This window comes from Callorhinus ursinus, unplaced genomic scaffold (genome assembly GCF_003265705.2).
Source record: "Callorhinus ursinus isolate GAN/ISIS: 27379988/994484 unplaced genomic scaffold, GSC_fseal_2.0 scaffold57, whole genome shotgun sequence".
NCBI classification, from domain to species: Eukaryota; Metazoa; Chordata; class Mammalia; order Carnivora; family Otariidae; genus Callorhinus; species Callorhinus ursinus.
The window spans coordinates 5968044-5991244 of record NW_027397119.1 but is presented as its reverse complement, the minus strand read 5'-3'; the positions used below and the strand labels follow the sequence as shown (position 1 = coordinate 5991244).

General features: G+C 55.6%; 1 protein-coding gene across 3 annotated transcripts in view; it reads left to right on the top strand.

The window, feature by feature from the left end:
* Nucleotides 1-23201, top strand: part of SYT2 (synaptotagmin 2) — a 107106-nt gene that overhangs the window by 39153 nt on the left and 44752 nt on the right. Inside the window, exon 1 of one of the 3 annotated variants that reach the window (XM_073884468.1) lies at nt 20480-20592. The exons of the other annotated variants lie outside the window; for them this stretch is intronic. The gene's annotated coding sequence lies outside the window, so the exon portion shown is untranslated. Of the gene's footprint in view, nt 1-20479; nt 20593-23201 lie in introns of those variants that run through there. 3 annotated transcript variants of the gene reach the window in all.

The window sequence follows — 23201 nt, the reverse complement described above, 5'->3', positions numbered from 1 at the left end:
CGCTTAACCTACTGAGCCACCCAGGCGCCCTGCAAACCGACCTTGAAAGGGCAAAACTATTCTACAAAGCTAGAGTCATCAAAATGGTATGGTACTGGCATCAAAGCAGACACACAGATCAACAGAACAGAATAGAGAGCCCAGAAATAAACCCACATATTCATGGTCAGTGAATTTATGACTAAGGAGGCAAGAATATCCAATGGGGAAAGGATGGTCTCTTCAATAAATGGTGTTGGGAAAACTGGACAGCCACATGCAAGAGATAAAACTGGACCATTATCTTACACCACACGCAAAAATTAACTCAAAATGGATTAAAGACTTGAGCATAAGATTGGAAACCATAAAAATTCTGAAGAAAACATAGGAGGGAAACGGTATTTTTGAGGCAATCAGGAAAGTTTGAATATGGATAGGGTGTCAAATGCTATTGAATCTTACTGTGCTAAGTATGATAGTGACATGGTAGTTATAAAGATTATATTTTTAAAAGATTTTTAGCTGTGCTGAAGTATTTATGGGAAAAATAATATGATGTCTAGATTTGCTTTAAAATACTCCAGAAAAGGGGCGCCTGGGTGACTCAGTCGGTTGAGCGTCTGCCTTTGGTTCAGGTCAAGGTCCTGGGGTCCTGGGATCAAGCCCCATGTTGGGTTCCCTGCTCAGCGGGGATTCTGCTTCTCCCTCTCCCTCTGCCCCTCCTGCTCTTGTGCTCTCTCTCTCTCAAATAAATAAAATTAAAAAAAAAAATACTCCAGGAAACAAAGAAAGTGTAGAGGATGGTAGGTAAAACAAGATGGCAAAAAGTTCATAAATGTTAGGGTTGGGTGACAAGCCCATGAGGCGTATTATAGTCTTCTTTCTACTTCTGTGGGAGTTTGAAAATGTCCATAAATAAAAAGCCTTTTTAAAAAGATGTCCTGAAGGGTCTGAAGCAGAGTAGACAGAGACACAGTGGTCCACCAGCAGGTGCAGGGAAGTAGGAGGAAGAGCCTGCTTGGAGGACTTTGCTCGGGAAGTACTGTGGGTGGGTTGCAGATGGTGGTGTCTAGCAAAGAGCTGGAAAGGGGAGGTCAGGCCTTGGGAGCAGGGCTGACCTGCTGGTGTGGGAACCCAGTGTCCATGCTAGAGTGACTGCTGAGGAAGCATGTTTGCCCAGAGGCCTTCTTCCTGTGGAGGGTTATGGTCCCCATTGTCCCTTGATAGATAGTCTTGCCTCCTTTGTCATAAATTAACTGACCGTTTTGGGGGGGGTTATTTCTGGTACCTTGGGCCCATCTGTGGCCCCACATACCCATAATCTCAGGCGAATCCAGGAAAGGGGACCCCCGATATGCAGGAGGGGTGAAGCAGGAGCCTAGTTCTGCAGAAGGCAGTAAAAAATATTTACTACACTCTTGCTACATGCAGGCACCTCCCATGCATAGGATGATTTCATTTCCATAATAACCCTGTGAAATATTATTTCCATTACAGGGAAGAATGAAAGGAAGAACAAATGAAGCCAAGAGAGGTTGAGTAATTTGGGTCAGTTCATCCAGTTAACTCTGGGCAATGAAGGTGTATCCAAGGACTCAGGGTCACATCCTGCTGTGGCTTCTCTCCTCTGAGAAGGAACAAGCTCCTTCCCAACCCCCGTCATATCTCCACTGTTGTTACATACGATTTACTGACTATGTGCCAGGCCCTTAGGCTAACCATTCTGTACACACCATGTTTACTTTTTGGCAACCTTATATAAGATGGATGTTATGAATCCTCTTCTACAGATGATGATCCTGAGGCTCAGAGAGGTTGCCTGACTTGCCCAAGGCTACTCAGCTAGTAAATGGCTGAACTAACAATCGAACCAAGCTTGGTGTAATGCCAAAGCTTGTCTCTGTTGTCACCATACAGAGTCTCGCAGTGAGCCTGGCACAGAGGCTCAGGGAGGAGGGGACATGTACGGTCTGCTCAGAGTCTGGGTACAGCTCAGCTTCAGGGTCTCCAGCCCGCTGACTTCACCCCCACCCCCTACTGATTGATGATGTGGAATGGCTTAGCTGTCCTGTCCCTGAGCAGGTGCAAGGGTAGCACTTGGCCCTACTGGCATCCGTGCTTGCTCTACCTGTGGAGGAGCTGTTGGCCCCAACAAGTATTAGTAATTGGCGTGTTCCCTTCTTGAGGTCACCCTGAACATCACCGCTAATTAGAGGGTTACCTTTCCCCCAGGCAGGCTCCATTCCACAGAGGGGGATCAGGAAGTGTAATTCCTGCATCCCTAGGACCCTAGGAAGCCCCAAGGCTACAAAGGGAGGGGAAAACACTGGAATCTGGAGATCTGGGCCCAGTTCTACCACCAGCGTTGCATACAACAGGCCTCTTGCCCCTTTCTGGTCTTTGCTTATTTATTTATTTGACAGAGAGAGAAAGAGTACGAGCAAGGGGAGGGGCAGGCAGAGGCAGAGGGAGAAGCAGGCTCCCCGCTGAGGGAGGAGCCCGACGTGGGGCTCAATCCCAGGACCCTGGGATCACGACCTGAGGTGAAGGCAGATGCTTAACAGACTGAGCCACCCAGGCGCCCCTCCTGGTCTTTGCTTATGATGTGCCCTCTGCCTGGGATGCCCTTCCCGTCCCACATGCTTCGGTGATTCCTATTTTCCCTCTAAAACTCCACACAGAAGCCCCCTTGGCTCCTTTCTATTCCCACCACACAGATTAGTGTGCTTACTATATTGTACTGTGGTGATGTGTGTCTCCTTTTTTTTTTTTTTTTTTAAGATTTCATTTATTTGAGAGATAGCATGAGCAGGGGCAGAGGCAGAGGGAGAGGGAGAGGGAGAAGCAGACTCCCCACCAAGCGGGGAGCCCGATGCGGGGCTTGATCCCAGCACCCTGGGATCATGACCTGAGCCAAAGGCAGCTGCCCAACCAGCTGAGCCACCCAGGTGCTCCTGATGTGTGTCTCCTAATTGGAGTGTGAGCCTCTTCAGGTCAGGGACCACGTCTTGGTCATCCGTGTATGTCCAGTGATGAGCAGAGCTTTGGTACCTAACAGACTCTCAAGGTGTTTGACAGATGAATTAATGAATGGGTAAATGAATGAATGAGGTAAATACACTAGCTTTGGGACCAGCTCTGAGCAAATTAAGGCCCCACCCTGAGCCTCAGTTACCCCATCTGCAAAATGAGGGGATTGGGTTCGATGAATTCCGAAGGCCCTCAGTGCTTTATAAACACTCCGGCGGGGGTGGTGGGAATGGGCCAGGGCCTGCCGAGTGTTCTTTCTGAACACCTGCCCCCTTGGAGCAGAGACCGGAGCTGGCGGCCGGGTGACGGATGCAGGACTGGCATGAAAAATCGAGACCAGGGGCTGAGGTCCCCCGGCCAGGTGGCTCGAGGGCCACCGAGTGGTGCAGCGAATGGCAAGGGAATGTAATCAATGGCCTGACACCGTGTTTGGGGGAATTGGCCCATCCTCACACGTAATTATGAGGCACAGGATTATGTAAAGGGACAGGGCTGGATCAGGAAAAAAGAGATGTTTTGTACCCAGCAGTGACGATGAGTGAGCTGGGGAGGAAGGCCAAGCCACGTATCTCTTGCAGATGGCTTCTGCTTAACGATCCCACTCTGCAGTTGGCCGAGCAAGCAGGTTGTCCCCCCCAGGTTGCCTCTGTGGGGAAGGGGGCAGCAGCCAGCCTGACACTGCCCTCTGCCTTGGGGTTTGGAGTGGAGGGTCCCCAGGGGCACGCGGTCCCTAAGGGCATCTCTTCCTTGACCTTTTTCTGACAAGGAGGACTCTGCGTATGTCAACCCTAGCACCTAGCCCAGAGCCTGGCAGAGAGTAGGCGCTTGGTAGGTAGTATTCACTGAATGAATGAATGAATGAATGAATGAATGAAAGAGTGAATGACTGGGTGAGTCAGTCAATACGAATTATATGGTCTGCAAGGGCAAGGATTTTTGTCTTACTCACTGCCCTCTCTCTAGCACCTGGAAGTGTCAGGAACCGAATGGGCACTCAGTAAGGATTTGCTGAATGAGGAACTGACTGAGCAATGTGGATGGAAGAGCGAGACGCTGCGTCAGGGACAGAGCACAGGAGAGGCCGAGCACCCAGGGAGAAGGCAGGCCGGGTCGGGGGACCGGAGCAGGGGCGAGGGTTAATCCTTGAGCCAGGGTCTTGGGACTATCTCTCCTGTCCTCTGTGGCCACGCTTCTCAAAATGTGGTCTGCGGACCACCCGTGTCATAATCATGCAGGATGCCTGAACTGAACCTACTGAGTCAGAATTTGGGGGGTCAGGCTTGGGATTCTGTACCTTCTGGAAGGTTCCAGGAGATTTTTAATGCACATTAAAATCAGGGAGCCTTGGGGCACCTGGGTGGCTCAGTCTGTGAAGTGTCCAGCTCTTGATTTCGGCTCAGGTCACAATCTCAGGGTTGCGAGACTGAGCCCTGCGTTGGTCTCCCCACTTAGCGGGGAGTGTGGTTGAGATTCTCTCTCCCTCTGCCCCGCTCCCAGAAAAAACCTGGGAGCCATTTGGTTAAGGCTGCTGGGGTGGAGATTCCCTGCCTTCCTCACCTACTCTCCTGGGGTTGTAGTAGTAAAACAAACAGCCACAACTCCCTGAGGCATCTCTGTACTTTGTCCTGTAACTTCCCAGCAGCCCGAGGAGACACAGCTATTACGGAAGAGGAAACAAGCTCTGAGGAGTTAATGAACTTGCCCTGGGGCACACCACAAGAAGGTAGCAGAGTCAGGACCGGAAGTCTGGCTTATAAACACTGCATGGGATTCCCTCTGCTGTCCTGGTGGGGTGTTTCCTGGTGGCTAACCTCGATCCCCCTTACGGTCCTTGGAGCGGAGTGCCCTGCCCTGATCTCAGGGAGAAGAGAAGAGCTGTCACTTTCATCTACAGCCTGTGCTTTGATGGAAATACACAATGCTGGGGGCGGCGGGGGGGCGGTGGTGTGGAGGCTTGGTTCGTTTTCATTTAAAGACCTCCACACCACTTGGGGCCTGGAGGCACCACCTGTATGGGGCCCAGGGATTCTGAAGGCAGTGAGGAGAGTTCCTGCAGGTAGCAGCGCCGACCCTGCTAGCCCTGAGCTCCCTGCCCCTCACCCCGGACCTCCATGTCGGTGGCTGTCACCTGCTCGCCAGATGGCAGACTGGCAGCACCTCTCCCTGGGCTGTACCCAGATGGCTCGGCTGTGTCCTGGCTGCCCCTGAGCTAGAGCCATCTGTGCCCAAGAGAGACCCAACATCACATAGAAGGGCAGACGGGGCCCTCATAGCCCCTCCAGGTTGTGGGGAGAGAGCTTAGGGCACACAGCCTTACCTGCCCCTGCAGAGAGAGGGCTTTCAAAGTCCTTTTTAAGGCTGAAATGCCACTCACCCAGCAAATTCTCCTGACCGCATTCCACAATTCTTCCTCTAAGCTGTCTCCTTCTGCTGCTCACTGTCAACGGAGAGCTCCCCCCCCACCCCCGCCCCACCGTCGGAGTTCTGGGGAAATGGCGGGGCAGAATGGAGCTGGCAGGGATAGGTCTGCCCCTGTTCCCCTAGGCTCCTCGTCTGGCTTTATTTTCATAGCTGATTGAACTCATCACCTTTTTTAACTGGGAGAGCAGAGCTGGATTGAAAAGTTCCCTTAAGGGCGCCTGGGTGGCTCAGTCGGTTAAGTGTCTGCCTTCGACTCAGGTCATGATCCCAGGGTCCTGGGATCCTGCTTCTCCCTCTGCCTCCCGCTCCCCCCTCAAATAAATAAGTAAGTAAGTAAGTAAGTAAATAAATAAATAAATAAAATCTTAAAAAAAAAGAAAATTTCCCTTAAAATGAAACCCAAGAACAGAAGAACACAGAAGTAGAGTGTGTGCAAAATGAGTATGCTGTGCAGTGGGACAGGGGAGCAAGGTGGTGGTTCAAGTTCTCGGCCTCCCTGGAAACCCTGCAGCAGATTTGGTATTTGATACTCTAAAGGGGGGCATTGTCGTCCCCCCCCAAAAAAATGCTCACATTGAGAGAGAGCGATTGATGCCCTGTGAATCTGAAGGCATCTCTGCCTCGGGGAGGGAGCCTCAAGCCAGAGCCCCCTGGGGATCAGGAAATTGAGAAGTGCTCCAATTCAGCCAACACTGAAGTTCCATCAGCCTGTGTCCCAGGCCCTGGGAAGGGAAGATTGGCCACTTCCTGCTCCTTCCACCTGGCCTCCCAGTTCCACCAGGAACAGAGGGTAGGGGGCTACACACTGGGGGGGGGGGCCACCACACTGAAGTGGAAGGGTTGACACATCCCCAGGCAACCTGGTCACCCCTTTCTGGAAGCATTTGGCTGCACATTTCCCTGGGAAATGAGGACTTTTAGGAAAAAACCGAGCAAAAAAAAAATCGTGCCACTGCATTGCAGTGCCTCTGAGTGGGGGCAGGCTGCTGGTGGCTGCTGGAGGCACACACCCGCCACACGTCCGCCCCCAGCCTGCACCCAGCCCGGGGCCTCCTCAGCCCGGCGGGCAGATGCCCACACAGCCCTGCGGGCCGGGGGCAGAGGGAGCACATCACCAGCCTTCCTGCCACCCAGCTCCTGACTGGCCCAGGCAGGAGCCCAGGGGCACTGGGAGAGGCAAAGGTGGGGATGACAGAGCCGGGGGAGGGGAGAGAGCAGGGGGACGTGGTGGTCGGGCTCTGTCACACGACCCTGGGTATCTCTGTCGCCGAGGGCACATTTAGCGCTTGCCCATTCCTGATGCCACCCCCTGGGAGACGTCCCTATCATTTTCTCCACTTTCTCCAGAAAAGGGGCCGCGCAGCCTTTGCCATCCGCCCACTTCCCGTCTTCCAGCTTGCAGACTCATAGAACTATCAGAGCTGAAAGGGACCTGAGAGGCCATGCAGTTCAATCCTTTTATTGTATTCGCAAGGAACCTTGAGACCCCGAGAGGTGAAGCGACTTGCCCGAGGTCACTTGGCGAGCTGAAGGCAGAGCTGGTCCTAGAGCGGAGGCCCAGAGGTCGTACAGGAAGTGACCGGGACATGCTGCATGAGACCAAGTGACAGGCGCCCCCCCCCCACCTCCGGGGAGGGGTCTGGTGACTTTCTGCTGATTGACTAATGAATTCATAGGTTAGTTGTTCAAGGCAGCCAGGGAGGAGGGGTAGGATCAGCATCACCCCCCAAATCCTGAGCCTCCTCCAGGGGAGTAGACCCCCGGAGTCTTCTGCCCTCACCCTCCAGAAGCCCTCTCTCTACAGCTGGCTCCAACCCATCTTCCAGAACTTGTCAAGGACAATGCGGGGGCTCCCAAGGCCCTCCTCTGTGTTGGCGGCTCTCGGTTTCTGGACCGAGATGCCGACATCAGAGCAAGAGAGAGGCCAAACGGGGGCACCTTACATTCATCACCGCAGGAGCCATGCACCCAAGGCCAGCTCAGAGCATTCCTGTGTGAGGGAGGAGAGGGAAAAATACAGAGAACCACCATTCTTTTCCAGCTCACAGACTTGTCCGACTGCTAACCTCCCACCCGACTTCTCCCCAGGGCCATGTGGTCACCCCCCAGTTTTCCCTTCTAAAAGCGAGGAGCAGTTCTGTCCAGGGGCTTGACCATCCCTCTTCCAGGGAAGTGGGCTCCAGGTCTGCCTGGGAGGGGACAGACTTATGGGTGGGCAAGGAGGCCCTGCCCGGGTCCTGAGTGGGTCCTGAGCATCACTTCCGTATCCTGCCGTGGGGACTCCTCTGGTGGGTTGCCCTCAGACCGTGGTGAGCGTGCTTCCCGTGTGCGTGTGTTTGGACCAGCTCTGCTCGAGGCTGATGAAAAGGTTTCTGTGCCGCTGACCAGAAATCTCATTTGGGTCTGGGTCACACTTCAGAACATCTCCAGATAAGATGATAAATTATGTAAACATCTGCCTCTTGACTTGATTGGGAGCAAATTATAAATGGTCATAGGAAGTACATCCATGGGAAAGAAATGTAAACATCCCTTTTACCTAGGGCTCTACCAAAGTCTGACCCCTGGAATTTGGCCTCACTGGCTCATATTTAGGGTCTGTTGAACCTCTCTGGATATCCCATTTCAAGAAGGACAGACAGACCAGATCTTGTCCGGAAGAATTTGGCCAGGATGGTAGAGGCAGTGGCAAATGGTGGAAGAAGGAAGCAGGGAGCCTGGTAGATAGACAGGGCCACCCAGGGGGGCCCCAGTGGCTGTCCTCAGAGAGCCGGAGGACCACCATCACTTCTGGGCAGCTCCACTCTCACCAGCAGTGGAAGCTCCAGCAAGAGATTACAGTAAGCTAAGGAAGTGCTTGCTAACTCCTAAAGATATACGAACAGTGGGAAGGGCTATTCCTCACGTAGCCCACTGCTAAAATGTGCAGCCAGAGGCCGGGTCATCAGGGATGAAGGACAGGGAGTTCCTGCAGGGAGTCGGAGCTGGGGCTGTGGACAGCTAGGCAGAAAGGCAAAGGGGTCTCCCATTGATGGCTGTGGCGGGCCTTCTACATGCACACAAGCCAATGTGCTGGGTAGCCCTCAAAGCTTGACAACATCCTTGCTGAAAGAAGTGTCATTTTCTGCTTTTAGAGATGACACATGAGCCTCAGAAAGGTTCAAGACTCTTCCCCAAGGTTGTCCACTTAGGAAACAGCAGTCGGGACTCAAACCCAGGCTAAGTCCCTGGGTCTTGGCACCCTCCCACTCTTGGCTTTGAGTCTCAGGCCCTCAGGGCCCTGGAGCAGGAGGAAGGGGCCAAATGCCTAGACAGAGGATGGCACCGCTCCTGCTCTGGGTCTAAAATAAAAAGCAGCGTCAAGGAGACAGGGGAGCAGAAGAAGCCCTTGGGAGCTGAAGATATGGAGGTCCAGAGAGGATTCGGTTTGCCCTGGAGTCATACAGCTATGATCAATTCAGCCCCTGGGGTATGGCTGACCTCCTCCACTGACTACCCCAATTGGGGTGTGTGTGTGTGTGTGTGTGTGTGTGTGTGTGTGTGTGTGTGTCATAGCCCGCCTCTCCCTGGCTGACCTCCTCCACTGACTACCCCAATTGGGGTGTGTGTGTGTGTGTGTGTGTGTGTGTGTGTGTGTGTGTGTGTGTGTGTGTGTCATAGCCCGCCTCTCCCTGGCAGTCCTTTGTCCCAGCCGACCATGAGGTCCTACCCCCATCTCCCACTGACAGTGAAGCCCCCAGCATGCGCAGGGGGCGGGTGGGCAGGTCGTGGCGGGAGCCCCTTCCCCCTCAGATTTGGAGCCCTCTGCACCACCCTAAGCCAGCCTGCCCCTTTCCGCTCCCGCGCCCGTGTGCGGGCTCACTCTCTCACCCTGCCTCCCCCTCTCACTGGCACAGCCTCCTCTGGGTGCACAAGCCACGCTTTCTGGTCCTGACTCCCCGCCTCAGTCTCCTCCTGCTGCTCTGACCAGGAAGGCACTGGCCCAGATCTCTCCCCTGTCTGGCCCAGCACTTCCTACAGCCCCACCCCCCGGAGGCCCCTGTGCCGTCCCTACCTGCATCTGCCCGGGACTAGCTGAAGGAAACTAGGAACGGAATCTTCTGGCCCCGGTGCTCCCAGGGTCTCTCAGATCCTCGGGCACATACCCTCCACTTGTGGGGAGACACACGTGAGAGTGTGAACCCGTCACGCAGGCCTGATCCTGGGAATGCGGGAGCCCAGGAGTCTCGATCTCAGAGGCCCAGTGAGTGAAAACACGGAAAGACCCAGCACAGTGCACAGCTGGGCAGTCGTGTCCCTTGTGAATGATCGCAGTGCTCCCTTGTCACGGGGAGAGTCTCAGGCACGCGAGCAGCTGTCAGTTTATCAGTAGATAAAGGAAACGGGAAACTTACGTGACTCTGAGACAGGAAAAGAGAACCAGATGACATTGTGAAAATGGGGCGCGCTCTCACATCTGTCGTCTTGCAGGGCTGCAGTCTGGGGCCAGTCGAGCCATGCCCAGGACGGTTCTCATCTGACCGACCACACCCTGCAGTGTCAACCCCCACCTCTCAGTAGGTGACACACAGACGCGCATCTCCAGCCCAGCCCACTCCTCTGAGGCCCGCGGGTTTATCATCTGCACATTCAGCATCTCTGTTTGGGTGCCTCAGAGGTATCCCAGCACCCAACTCATGCTTACACCTGCTGCCCACCCCTGGCCTGACTCCGGGGTTTTCTGTCCCAGTGAGTGACATCCCTAGCCTGCCGGCAGCACAGACCAGAAGCTTAGGAGTTATTATTAATGCTGCTCTTTCCTATCTCTTCATATCCAACCCCATACCAAAGCCAGTCCCTTCTCTCTCGAAACCCTCCACTTCTGTCCCTCTCCAGCACTCTGGTCCAGCCAGTCTCTTACCTGGATTGTGAAGTGGCTGTTCCCTCTGCCTGGAATGCACTTCCTTCCCTCCTCTCTGGTTAGTTTCAAGCTTCAGTTCAAGGGCCGCTTCCTCCAGGAAGCCGTCCTTGATCTCCCACAAAGTCTGTCTATTAGAGTGTATAGTGCCATCTCACATCCCTTCACAGTACTGACTGTAGCATAGATCTGACGTGTGTGTGTGTCTGTCTGTGTGTGTGTGTTTGTGTGTCTTTGCGGTCATATGATTAGTGTCATATCCTTAAGTAGACTGAACGCCCCGTGAGGCACAGCCTTCTCTGCTCTTACTCATCATTGATTCCTCAATACCAAGATCACTGTTTGACACATGAGGTAGGCAACTAACACAAAGTTGTTGAATGGATGAATGAATTGGCGAGGGTGCCCTAGGTTTTGCGTGTGGACAGAGGCTGGAGGAAAGAGTTCTGGTCCCCTAAAGATCCAAGGTTGGGTTGAGTGCAGAGCACGCAGGGTGGGGCGGCTATCACGGGCTCTGCCAAAACCTGGTCCAACAGGGAGTGTGCGCAGCAGGGTGGCCTTCTTGGGAGAATATGCCTTCGGGTCACATGACTGAAAATATGAGTCCTCAGGAACAATTAGTTAAATTAATTACCTCATCCATTTAAGCAGCAGCTAAAGCAACAGGGCCTGAAGACCATTTTGGGAAAGACACTCCATTATTTGCACCAATGTCACCCTAATTTCCCCAGTAAGCTCGGCTATGGCTGGGCAAAGGGAGAGACTTGAACACGCAATTAATTTCCCCTGTTTGGGGCCTGGAGTGGGAGGGAGAGGGGAACCCTGGGGGTGCGGGGGGCGGAGAGCTGGCTGAAAGTAGGCTGCAGGACACCAGAAGGCCCATGGCCATCCATTACCTCACTGACCCTCTGATAAAGACATAGGATTTCCAGGGCTTTGAGACGTCACCCCAGAGAGAGAATAACTCAGCCAAGGTCACACAGGGACAGACCCAGAACCCTGGTTCCCAGCCTCCTAGACCAGGACCTCCTCCTCAGGGGGAGAAGAGATGTATAAATAATGACCGTGGTGGCCCAGGAGGTATGGTGACAGGGTCACATGACATGGCTTACCCAGAGCAGCAGGCTGACCTGAGGAGCCCCAGCCTCCATCCGGGACTCTAGCACCCAGTCTCTGTTTCCCCATCTGGAAACTGAGGCTAGAGTTTCTTTGAAGTAGGCTTGAAGATATCCCCCACTCCCCGCTCCCAATCTCTGGAGACAGGCTTGGGTGCAAAACTTCCGGTCTCTTTCTGACTCCCCCGCCCGCCGAGGTGAACAGTCCACACTGATGAAGCACCTACCCTGTGCCCAGAACTGGGCTAGATCGAACTGCAAAGATGAGCCCCCACCTCTCCCAGTTTACAGTTTCCCGTGAAGCAACCTGAGAACCGTGCAGAGAGCGTGCAATGAAGCACTGAACCGTGTGTCCGTGAGGACCAGCCAGGGAGGACTGGAGCCACGAGGGAAAAGACGGGGTCTGGGTGGGTGGGTGGGAGGGGGCTTTGAGGGACACTGAGAGGTGCTGCAGTTGACTGTGTGAATACGTGCAGGGAGATAGGCACGGGGAGGGTGCGGACGGCTGGGTGGCTCAGGAGAGTCAGCGCTGGGGGCAGAGCAAGGGAGCTGGCATGATCACATGGGGCCAGTTTAGGAGGGACCGTGATGGCCAGAGAGCAGCCTTTTGGCCGGCTGCCGCTGGAAAACGGTGATGCTCAGGGTTTTCAATTAAGGTAATGGCACCGAGGTGTCCAGCCACACATGCAGAGCCAGTGAAAACCACTGGGGAGGGACCTATTTTCCATGGGTTGCTGAGCTGGAGGACTTCTCGCAAGGCTCCCTGAGGAGGAAAGCCCAAACTCTAAGGGAGTTGGAAGTGGGGGGCAGAGCGACAAGTATCAAAGGGGGTAGCCCAGGCTCAAGGCACGGTGCTTTATATGTGTTACCTTGGGTAGATTGGCTCTGAACCTTCCTTCAGAGAAAGAAACAGAACTCAGAGAGTTTAAGTCATTCATCCATGTCGCACCATTAATATTAAGGCAGAGCAGAGACTCCAGGTCTGACTTTGAAGCCACAGGGTAAGACTGGTTCTGAGGCAGTCCGTTCGCACCCTTGGCTACACAGAGAATGACGGATGCCTGGGCCCCTCCCAGGCTAATTGAATCTGAATCTCCGGGGCGGGGGTAGGAGGGCGCTGGCCATCTTTCTTTCAAGCTCCTCAGGTGATGGATGGATGGAGACATTGAGAAGCACTGCACTGCAGCAGGTGGCCCCGGGGCTCCAGCCATCCCACCATTGCAGGGGGACCGACTCCTGTCACCCGGTGCTAATCTATTGTCAAGGATGCAGAAAGCAGGGAAGACAGATTGATCTGCCCGCAAAAGGGCAAGTGCCAGCCAACGAAGTAGAGTGAGAGATGAAAAGCTTAGAGGGTCTGTGTGGTGGATCCTGGGAGAACAGTGAAGATGGAGGCTGAACCCCCTAACACTCCCTGTCGCCCCTACATATGCACGACCCATGAGTTCCTCCTTCGCCACCACGACAGCCCTTGACGCATGCCCACTTCTCCCCAGCAAGCCAGACTTCCAAACCGTCCTTCCGAGCTGAGATGCCATTCACTCAAGGCAAAGGGGTGAGGGGTGTTCTCTCTCCAGTGACATCCCTTCCGTGGGCATCAGCTGCCACCAGCTCCGTGGAGAAAGCAGCTCTCCCAGAGATAGTTCCGGCTGAATGGCTGTGACGGACACTACTTCAGACTCTGTAATCAACTTGTGTGGCTTATCTAAACATATGCCTCAACTTTCCAGTTCTGTAAAATGGGTAGGATAATATCAGCATAGAAACTTACACCTGAAAAGGAGTAACTGTTGATAGCTAGGAATGTGCTGAGGTGGGAGAAGTAACCAGCATAGCAATCCAACAGTTGGGGATCAAATCCAGTCACTGCCACTCACTGGGCTACTAACATCTTCAGAGCAAAGTTTTCTCTATAATTTATGAATCAGTGACTTCCAAAGGCATATCTCCTGTCTAAGCCTCCTTCCTGAACTCCAGGCCCACATTTCCAAATGCCTACTGGACACTTCCTCCTGAATCTAGAGCAGGTTCCCCACGGAGCATACCAGCAAATGAACTCTCAGCCCACATCCCCCCACCCCCCGCATCCCCCCTTGGGGGGGCTACCTCTCTTAGTGAATGACTCCGCCATCTTGGAAGGTGGGGACACACAAGCCAGAGACCAGAGCCATCCTGGACTCCTCTCCCCCACCCTGCACTCCTCTCCCCCACCCTGCACTCCTGGTCACCAACATGTCACCCTTCCTCTTCATTCCCCCTGTGCTCCCTGTCCAGGCCAGGATCATCTCTCACTTACCTGTGGCAGTGGCCCGCCTCTTCTCTGTCCAGCGTGGCCGCTGAGCTCACTGTTGCTGACAGCACCCTCCTTCCAGGCCTTGCACGGTGCCCTCACCTGTGTGGGGTAAAAGTCACTCCCTCCTTCCGCTCAGGTCATGATCCCAGGGTCCTGGGACTGAGTTCCTGCATCGGGCTCCCTGCTCAGTGGGGAGCCTGCTTCTCCCTTGGCCTGCTGCTACCCCTCCTTGTGCTCTCTCTCCCTCTCTGACAAATAAATAAATAAAATTCCAAAGACCCACTAGACCAAAGTCACACTAGAAGGAATACACACACGCTGTGTCCTTTATATATATGCTCTGACCAGTAGATGGCGACAGAAATGTCACCTTGTGCAAATGCGAGGCCCCTTTGGTGATTCTCTTAGGCCCGCTAAAATCCCTGCTTGCAGGTGGGCAGGCTGACCTGGAAGCGTGAGGCTTGCCCAGGTAAACAGAGTTCCTCAGACTGCAGTTTACACGCCCACGGTTATGGGAGTTGACTATGTTGGCTTCCTGAATTCTCTGGGAAGATCCTCTGACCCAAGTCCCTTTTCCTCCTCAGGGGCCCTTGCCAAACATCTGTTCTTAATGTCTGGCCTGAGACTAGAGAGCACTCGGACTCCTTCCTCATGTCCAGGAAAATGGGGGACATGGACATGATTTGTTCTCTTGTGATAGTAAGACTGGGACTGAATTTATAGCAGCCTGAGAGGCCAGAGTTAGCTGGGTGGTCTTGCACGAGTCACATCACACCCCAGGAGGTGGATGAGCGTGAGGGCCCCACAGGCTCTGGCACTTCCCAGCTATGTGAACTTGGACAAATCATTTGCATTTTTTGAGCCTCACTTTACTCAGCTGTGAAATGGGGACAAACACCAATTTCATAAGGTCGTTGTAAAGCTTATGGAGGACCCAGTGTCCCCAACCCTGTCCAGCTTTGGTTAGGAATGAGGGCACTTGCTATTGATTGGCAAGGCATATGGCAGAGGAGTTTAGAGCATGGCCTCAGAAGCAGAAAATCAGAATTCAAATCCTGCATCTTCCACTTCCTAGCTGCATGACCTTGGGCAAGTACTTTACCTCTGTCTGCCTCAGTTTTCCTGTCTGTAAACTGGGAATAAGAATGATCCTCGTTCCTAAGGTGGTTGTGTTAAGTAAGTTCATATTGAACACCTAAAACAGTGCCTGGCACAGAGTGCACACCCCATGTGTGTTTCCTGTCCCCATGGCCATCACCATCATTAGTGTCCCAGTACCTGCACCACATCAGCTCCGTGCACCCACAGGAAGTCTAGTCCCCCGAATCTGCCTTGGCCAGCATATGTGTGGGAGCCTCCTAAAGCCCACTGGCGTGCGAGCCGCCACATGGGTCTGGGCTGCTCCTGCTGTCAGTGTCTCGTTCCCCACACCGCCACTGTCCCAGCGGCTCTGTGCAACCTCTCCCTGCTCCTGCTGATGTGCCCATCAGCCCAGGTCTCTATCTTTCCCTGCCCGGCAGGCTCTTTCAAAAGGGAGAGTGAGAACAGTATCCCCCTCGTAAAATACTCATTTGAGGGGCAGGGTGGCCTGAGCCTGAAGTGTTAGATTTCGGAAGTCAGCTCTTGAGAACTCCCTTCAGTTTACACACAGCTGTTTTTCTTTCCAGACAGGCAAGGCACTTGACCTTGCCTGACTGGAAACCTGGAGGGTCGCTCCTTCTGACCCGCAAGCCCTGTTGTGGGGTTTGGCTCATTTTGTCAGCTGTATTCCTTCTTTTTGACAATTTATTTATCAGAAACGTCTATTTAAAGTCTGCCGGATATGTCTCCATATGTCTGGAGCCCATTTTAGGCGCAGTTCAAGCCTCCGTAGGGTACCACTCTGTAGCCCCCATGTAAACCAATGGATGCAAATAAATACTCCAGAAGAGGGATGTCAGCACACTCCTCAGGTTTAGTGGGTGCATGGTTCTTTGCTGTAACCCATCCTGGACTTCTCACCCCCGACGACATATAAACTGCCTAGCACAGAGCAGGACTCAATAAACAGTAGCTATTTTTATCAGTTTCCTCACCTGCAAAATAGAGATAATATAAAAATAAGAGCTAACACATACTACTTATTATGTCCCAGACGTTGTTCTAAGTTTCTCTCATGTATTGACTCATGCAATATTCACAATGATTGTATGAGATGGATACCATTTTTGTTCCTAGTTTACAGATGAGGCGCAGAGAGGTTGAGAAGCTTGCCCAAGGTCATACAGCTAGAGCCTGTGTTTTTACCCAGCATAGTTTCCCCCCGTCACCTAGGACTGCTGTGAAGATCCCATGATTCCAAGTCTTATGGCCCCTGACAAACACTAGAAAGTGCTGCTCTGATTGCCTAGTGAAGCTGAGGGGGCGGGAGGGGCAGGGGTGGGGAGGGGGGAAGAGGAACAGCAGGGCTCCGTTAGCGCTAGTCATGGTCTTGGTGGTGGCTGCAGGATTTAGAAGCTCTTTGCAGAAATCCAATTGCATTTCTGGAAGGGAAGAACCAAGAGTCATTTTTTTGTCTGGACAGGTCTGAAGTGGGGAGGGAACTTGGTCAAGGTGAAGAGCTAAGTTGGCTTTGCAAGCGTCCTCTTCTTCCCCCCCCCCGCCCCAAGTCAGCCGGGGCTTGGGCTGTGGGGTGGGGATGTCCAGCAAGGCTGCCTTCAGCTGCTTCTCCAGGGTACCAGCCATGGGGCTGCTCGTGGAACAGGGGTCGGGGGGAAGGGGCCTGTCAACCTCCTCAGCACTAGCTTTCAGGAAGGCCCAGGTCACTCCCATAGAAAGGAAGACATCCGAACAGCAATAGGAAGCCAGCCTGGGGAGACTGCAAAGTCCTCTTCAGGACAACTCTTCCCAAAATGGCCCTCTATCCACAGGCCCAGGAAACATATGGGCCACAGGAGCCCGATCCTGCGGCGTTGGACTAGAGCCCAGAGCTCCGGGGCACCAACAGAATTTCTGTGTAGGAAGAGCCCAAGCTTTGCCATCTCATCGGAAGGGAGGTGAGGGCACTTGTTTTCGTTTGTGAACTTAGTTGGAGATGATTTTCTGGGAGATGCTGATACAGATCACGAAGAAAGCTACCTTGCTGCCCCCCACTGGGCTCTGCCAGTGCCTGCCACCAAGCTCCAAGCAGAGTTGGGTTGTGCCAACCCCTGAAGCCAACACAGGGTCAGAGCAGAGAATCCATGTTGGGTTGGAAGGCAAAGCCTGGGTGGTGAGGGAAGGAGCCACTGCCTCTGCCATCTACTCGGTCCCGGAAGCCTGGGGAGGCGAGGCGAGGAGATTCACTGAGCACCCCAGGAAGGAGGCTGGAAGCAGAGGAATATGGGCCATTCCTTTATTCCTGCAACCCTCATTTCTTTTGTATTTCTTCACAACCTTTATTTCTTTAACGCGGATATGCCAGGAACGGCACTGTTAGTCTCTCTACATTCGTTATCCCTTTAATCCTTGTGATAACCCTATTTTATAATTAAAATCCCCACGTTGCCGGTGAGAAAGCTTAGGCTCAGAGAGGTTATGTAATTTGCCCAAGGTCACACAGCACAGGGCACAAGTGGCAGTGCCAGGATTTGAGGACACTGAGCCTCAGAACCACTAAGATTTATTGGGTGCTGACTCTGCACCGGCTAGATGGGGAGGGGATCCTTTCCCTCCTGGAGCTTACGGTCTAGTGGGGGGGGGATGTTTCTAGCAGGAAATGGCAAGGGTGACAAGTGCTACAGACAAGAAGCACAGGGTACACAAGAGAGGCTCCAGGGAACTGAGACTGGCAGGCAGTACAGCGGGGAGTTGGTGTGGTGACATGGGGCAGAGAGGACGGTGTCCTCCACCAGAGGACAGCATGTGCAAAGGCTCTGTGGCAGGGAAGAGCTCAGCCCTTTCCAGACCTGCAAGGAGATCAGGGCAGCTGGAGCTCAGAGGGTGAGGGAATGGGGGGTGCCAGGCAGGGCTGGAGGATGAGCAGGGGCCACATCTAGAGACGCCTACAAGAAGGTGGTAGGAGGGGTAACTCTAAGGAGCCCCTGGGGAAGAGACCACAGCTCTAGCTGCGCAACCAGCTCATGCAGACTAGAGAGGGTCAGCATGTGAAGTCACAAGACCCAGCTCTATGCCCTAACTCCCTACCAAAACAACACAGGTACTTGGGTGAGTCAATCACCCTTTGGGAGCTTCCTATACCTCAGTGGAATGAAGAATTGTCCCTTCCTTCCCTTGCTTCCTCCTGGGATTGCTTAAAGGGATCCAGTAAAATCAAGGCTATAAGCTGTTGTTACCACCCTAGGCAGGGTGTGGTGGGGTTGCCCCTCTGGGGCCCTAGGGGCTCTGAGCAAACCGAAGCTAGCTTTTCTCAAGGGACCACACTGCTCCCACCTCCCCATCTTGACCCAGCCAGCCCCCTGCCTGTGCAAATGTCACCTGATCTTTCCCTACCCTATCAGAATCCCACTCCCCCAGGAGGAAGCTTATACATTAAACACAGGTATTTTCATAAGGAGCAGACACAGTCCTAAATAAATGCTTTATTTTCTGACATTAGACCCAATTTAACTGGCAGCAGCTTTGAGTGAGACTCAGATGTCTTTTCATCCATTTTACCAGAAGGAGCCAGGGGCTTCCTGTCAGCCATCCCCCAGCATCCAAGCAGGACTCCATTGCAGTCATCAAGGCATCAGCTTTCCCCCGTGTCTCGGGACATCCTCATCTATGCCCCATCCAGCCCGCTGAACTTTCAGCCCTTTTCTCCCTCCTCCTGGCAAAAAAGCCTTTGGTGGATCTCAAAAGAGAAGCATTTCTTCCCCCAGAAGAGGAGCAGCCAAGTGACAAGCCCCCCGCAGTGCAGGAGACCAGCAGCCCTGTGGTTCCAGGGCTGTGGTGCTGTGGGGGAAAATCCCTGCTGTCCTCCGGCCCAGCATCTGACCTTGAAGCTTTGATGGTCGGTCCCCTTTTCCATCTGAAGGATGGTGAGATGTCAGCAGAGCTGACCAGAGAGTCTCGGGGCCTCTGTCTTGTCCCTTAGCCCACACCTAAAACACACACACAGCAACACACACCCCCCTTCCCAACAGCATGTGCGGCCCCAGCCGGGTACATGGGTGGCACACACGCCCCCACGCGCTTGCAGCCTGGAAATCCCCGAGTCAGCGATTTCTGCCGCCCAGGGGCCCTGACTAGCCAGCTGCTGTTCTAAAGAGAGGCTCCAGCCCAGCAAGAAGCAGCATTGCAGTGGCCGGGCTCTGGGGTGATGTCGATGTCAGGGGGCTGGGCCCGGGAGAGGGGAGTCTGCAGGTATTGGGAATTCCCAGGGTTCCTCAGACTCTGTGGAGATAAGAAGCCCTGGAAAGCTCCGGGGGAGGCCCTCCCCAACACATACGGGATTTTTTTTGGGGGGGGGGAATCACCTCCTCGGTCAAACCCCAAACTGGATTCTTGAGTCTGGGTATGAAGTACAGGAGCAAGCGAGAGGAACCGGAGGGGGAGGGGGAGTCAGTGGGGATGAGGGCAGGGGTGGGGTGGGGTGGGGCTTGGAAGGTCCAGGGATGGGTGGTGGCCCCACACCAGCAGAAATTACACAGGGTTGAGCTGGGGTCCTGAGGTCTTAGTGCGTGAGTGTCGGGCATTGAGGAGGAGGCATAAGGGAGAACCCGAGGCACAGGAGCCCTACCCTGGCTCACAGTCCTCCGCGCCCCTCCTGCCCTCTGAGTCCGGGCAATGCCTGGTCCTCCCCCTGCTCTGGGAGGGTTGAGGCCTGGCCTTCCCCAAGAGGAAGAAAGCTGAGTTGTGGCAAGTGGGGAGGCCCTGGGTCCCTCTGGCCGGGGCCCTTTCGGTGGGTTCCTACCTGGGAGCCAGGCCCAGGTCCAGCGCAGCGCACACTTCCTCCTCTCTCCCCAGGGGCCCCTCCACCCGCTTCCTCCCCTTCCCTAGAGGCGGGAGAAGAGCCCCGGGAGCCCTTCCCTACTTCACGCTCCCGCACTGAAGCTGGGGGGCTGCGCGCTGTGCGAGCTCTCCGGCCCAGACACCCCCACCGCCCCTTCCCGTCCGCTCTCTGCCTTTTGTCTCTATCACTCCTCTTCTCCCTCCTTTTTCTTTTCGTTCCCGACTCAGGAAAACCTTCATCCGTAACCCCTGAAGCAAATCGGCTCCCTCCTACCCGCTAGCCGGTTCTCGACCGCACAGCGATCCCCCTCCCGCACCCCTCCCCTAGCCAATCCCCGCTCCCGAGAGGCTCGTAAAGTCGTGGGTGGCGCGGGTGGGGTGGGAGTGTCGCAGGAGGGCACGGGGCGGGAGGGGACTCCTCCGCATCGCCCCGCGGGGCTCCGGGGACCCCAGACCGGCCCCACCCACCGCAAACTTCTCTAGGGGAGCGCCGGGTCGAACCCCTTTCCCGCACGCCGCGCCTCCCTCGCACACACCTCTCCTCCCCTGTTGCCCTTCCCTCCCCGCCCACCGGCGGTCCGGCCCGGAGCAGGGGGGCGCGGGGCGTGCGGGGGCGGCCTCCCCCGCGTGGGGATTGCGGGGGCGGGGGCCCTGCGCCGCGGTTTGCGGGGATCGCCCTCGGAGGGGCCGGCACGCGCTGTGTGCAGGCGGATGTGAGGAGCATCTCAATTGGCGGGCGGGGGGAGCGGGATCGGGCTGTTACTACTGCAGAGAGAGCGCGCGGGCGAGCCGGCGAGCCGGGAGCCGGCGGGCGGGAGGAGAGCCGCAGCGGCCCGGCCGGCCGCGAAGTGGGAAGAGGGGACCGCGACTTCGAGACCCCGGCCATCCCCGCGCTCTGCCCTCCGGGCGAGCTCACGCCGCACCGCGCACGGACGTCCCCGGTAAGAGCCGGCCCGGGCGGGGACACCCTGCGAGGGCAACGCGTGCTCCCGAGCGCAGCCGCGCGCCGACCATCCGCGGCCACCCGGGAGGGCCTAGGGCGCGGGCGGATGCAGGGTCGCTAACCTGGGACGCTCCGACTTTCTGGGCTCGGCGCTCACAGCCGGATAAACTAAGTATGGCACGGAGCCCGCCGTGGGGGAGTGGGCTCCGGAAATCCACTTGCGTCGGAACCACCCGGTCGGTCCCGGGGGAGGTGTCCTGAATTATCCCGGGAACCCCTGGCCCTTGCCCTGCTTCTCCTCGCGGGGAGCCCGGGACGCGCGCAGGGAGGAGTCGAGAGAGGCCGCGGTGCAGCCGCGCGGGCCCCCGGGGCTAGCGGGGAACGGCGGGAGGCCGTGCGGGGGAGGCCGATAAAGTGGGTGTACAGTGAAAAGTGGGTGCGGGGCGCGTGGGACCCCGCCGCAATGAGGCTGAGCCGAAGCGCCCCGCGCGCGGAGCTCGGGAGCCCCCTGGCGCAGAGCGGGAAGCGCTGGGGACACTGGCGGTGCGCGGAGCTCGCTTCCCTTCCGCGCCCCCCGCCCTGCCGCAGCGGTCCGGGGCTGGGATGGGCGGCGGCATCTTAGCCCCTTCCTCTCCTGGAAACTTTTTCATACTCCGTCGAGCGCCGCGGCTCGGTGTGTTGGAGGAAGCGGGGTCCTAAGGATTCTGGCAAGCAACAGAGCTTGGAGAGATCGGGGTGGGGGGTGGGGAAGGGGCAACAGGGCAGTAGGAGGGCACGCTCTATTCAGTTTGCTGTGTGACCTTGGACAAGCTGTTGCACCTCTCTGAAGCTCACGAGGATGGAGACACTTCGTGCCCCAGTCAGGAATGGGGGCGAGGTGGGGGCAGGGCGGTCAGGTGAACCAGCCCCCTGGGTGCCTGTCCCTAGCTTTGGCGCCTGGGAATTCATGCCTTTGATGCAAGGCCTCTCTGCGGGGAGCTCAGCGCTCACTTCCTGAGGAGGGGGTGGCAGTGTGGAGCTGTGTACCCAACGTTCCAGGGGGAAGTCGGGAAGCTTCCATTCTGACCCAGCCTATGACCTTGGACAACTCACCTAGCCCTCTGAACCTCAGTCTCTTCATCTGCGGAATGGGATTTTGGAGCTTCTGGTATCTGAAGTCTCCCAGGTCTGACACCTGCAGGCCCCAGCATGCAGGGGAGGCCAATGGAAGGAATGGGTGGAGTGCAGCCTCACCAGCTGCATTCCTCCTGTGACCTGGCCTCTGGGGAAACTGTGGCTCCCCAGCCCCTAAGAAAGTCAGCAGGGCCTTGAGACCCCCAGCCTGCTCATCCATCATCTCTTCCCACTTTAAAAATTTCCAGTACGGCTGTGAGAATGTCTGGCTTCCCAGAGCCACACATCCTCCGTGCAGGGGGTAGAGCCTTCCCTGGGGAGAGATTCCCAGTGACTGATAGGAGTCCCATAGGCAAAAGGGGGATGTCAAGGACCCCCCCAAGGTCATGCTTTCTGGCCCCTGGCTCTAGATGGGGCTGCATCCACCTCAGACAAGGGTGATCTGAAGGAATCATGTTTAGAAAGGTCCTCTCTCTGTTTAGAGAGATCTCCACTACAACAGCCCTTAACCCCCCACTGTGCAGCCTCACAACCTTTGCCAAGGAAAACCTAATGTCACTCCTTCTCCGGTGAACTCTGGCTTTGTCTGCAGTTGGGATGGAACCATAGCTTCTCACTGGGCCTCAGGGTGTTGTGGGGGAGAGTCCTGGCTTAAGACAGGAGGCGTGAGTTTAATTCCAGGCTCTGCCTCCAATTTCTGTGACCTTGTCTGACCTTGGGCATGGCCCTTCCTTGCTCTCCCCACCTGTACATTGAGGGTTGAACTAGATCACTTCCCAGGGACCCTTCCCCCCCCTTGCAGTTCTGGGGCTGAGGTTCTAGACCGGTGTCGGAGTAGCCGGCAGGGGGCTTGGCTGGGTGATGGGGACAGGTGGTGCATACCTGCCTCGAGCACACTTCTGTCCCCCCCGTGCGGAGGCCACTGGAGACTCAGTGCTCTTAGATGGAGGGGCCACTTCCAAGGCCTTGCACAGCCCTGGAGTGAACCCTCCAGAGACCCTGGGCTCTTTCGGTTGTTAGCTAGCTGCCTGACCTTGAGCAAGATACGGTATTTTACATCTCTGAGCTTCAGTTACTCGGTTGAAATGAAAATAGTGGTGGTATTTTAGGATTGTTGTGAGGATTAAACAAGAAATGCTCGGAAAATGCTGAGCCCTCGTCCAGTGCGGAGCCCTCTGCGTCCTCAGTGAGTGGTAGCTGCTAGTCATGATAACAAGAAAGCCTGTGGCAGCAGGTGCACCTTCCCGCGGAAGGGGCCCCGGGATCTCCCCTGGGCTCCCAGAGCTTCCCTATGGACCTGGAGCAGCAGTGCTGCCTCCCTGCCTCCCCCCCTCCCTCTGTCCCTGCCTCCCTCCCTCCCTCCCTGCCTCCCCCCTCCCTCCCTGCCTCCCCCCTCCCTCCCTCTCTTCCTCCCTCTCCCTCTCTCCTTCCCTCCCTCCCTCCCTCTCTCCCTGTCTTCCCTCCCTCCCTCTCTCCCTCCCTCCCTCCCTCCCT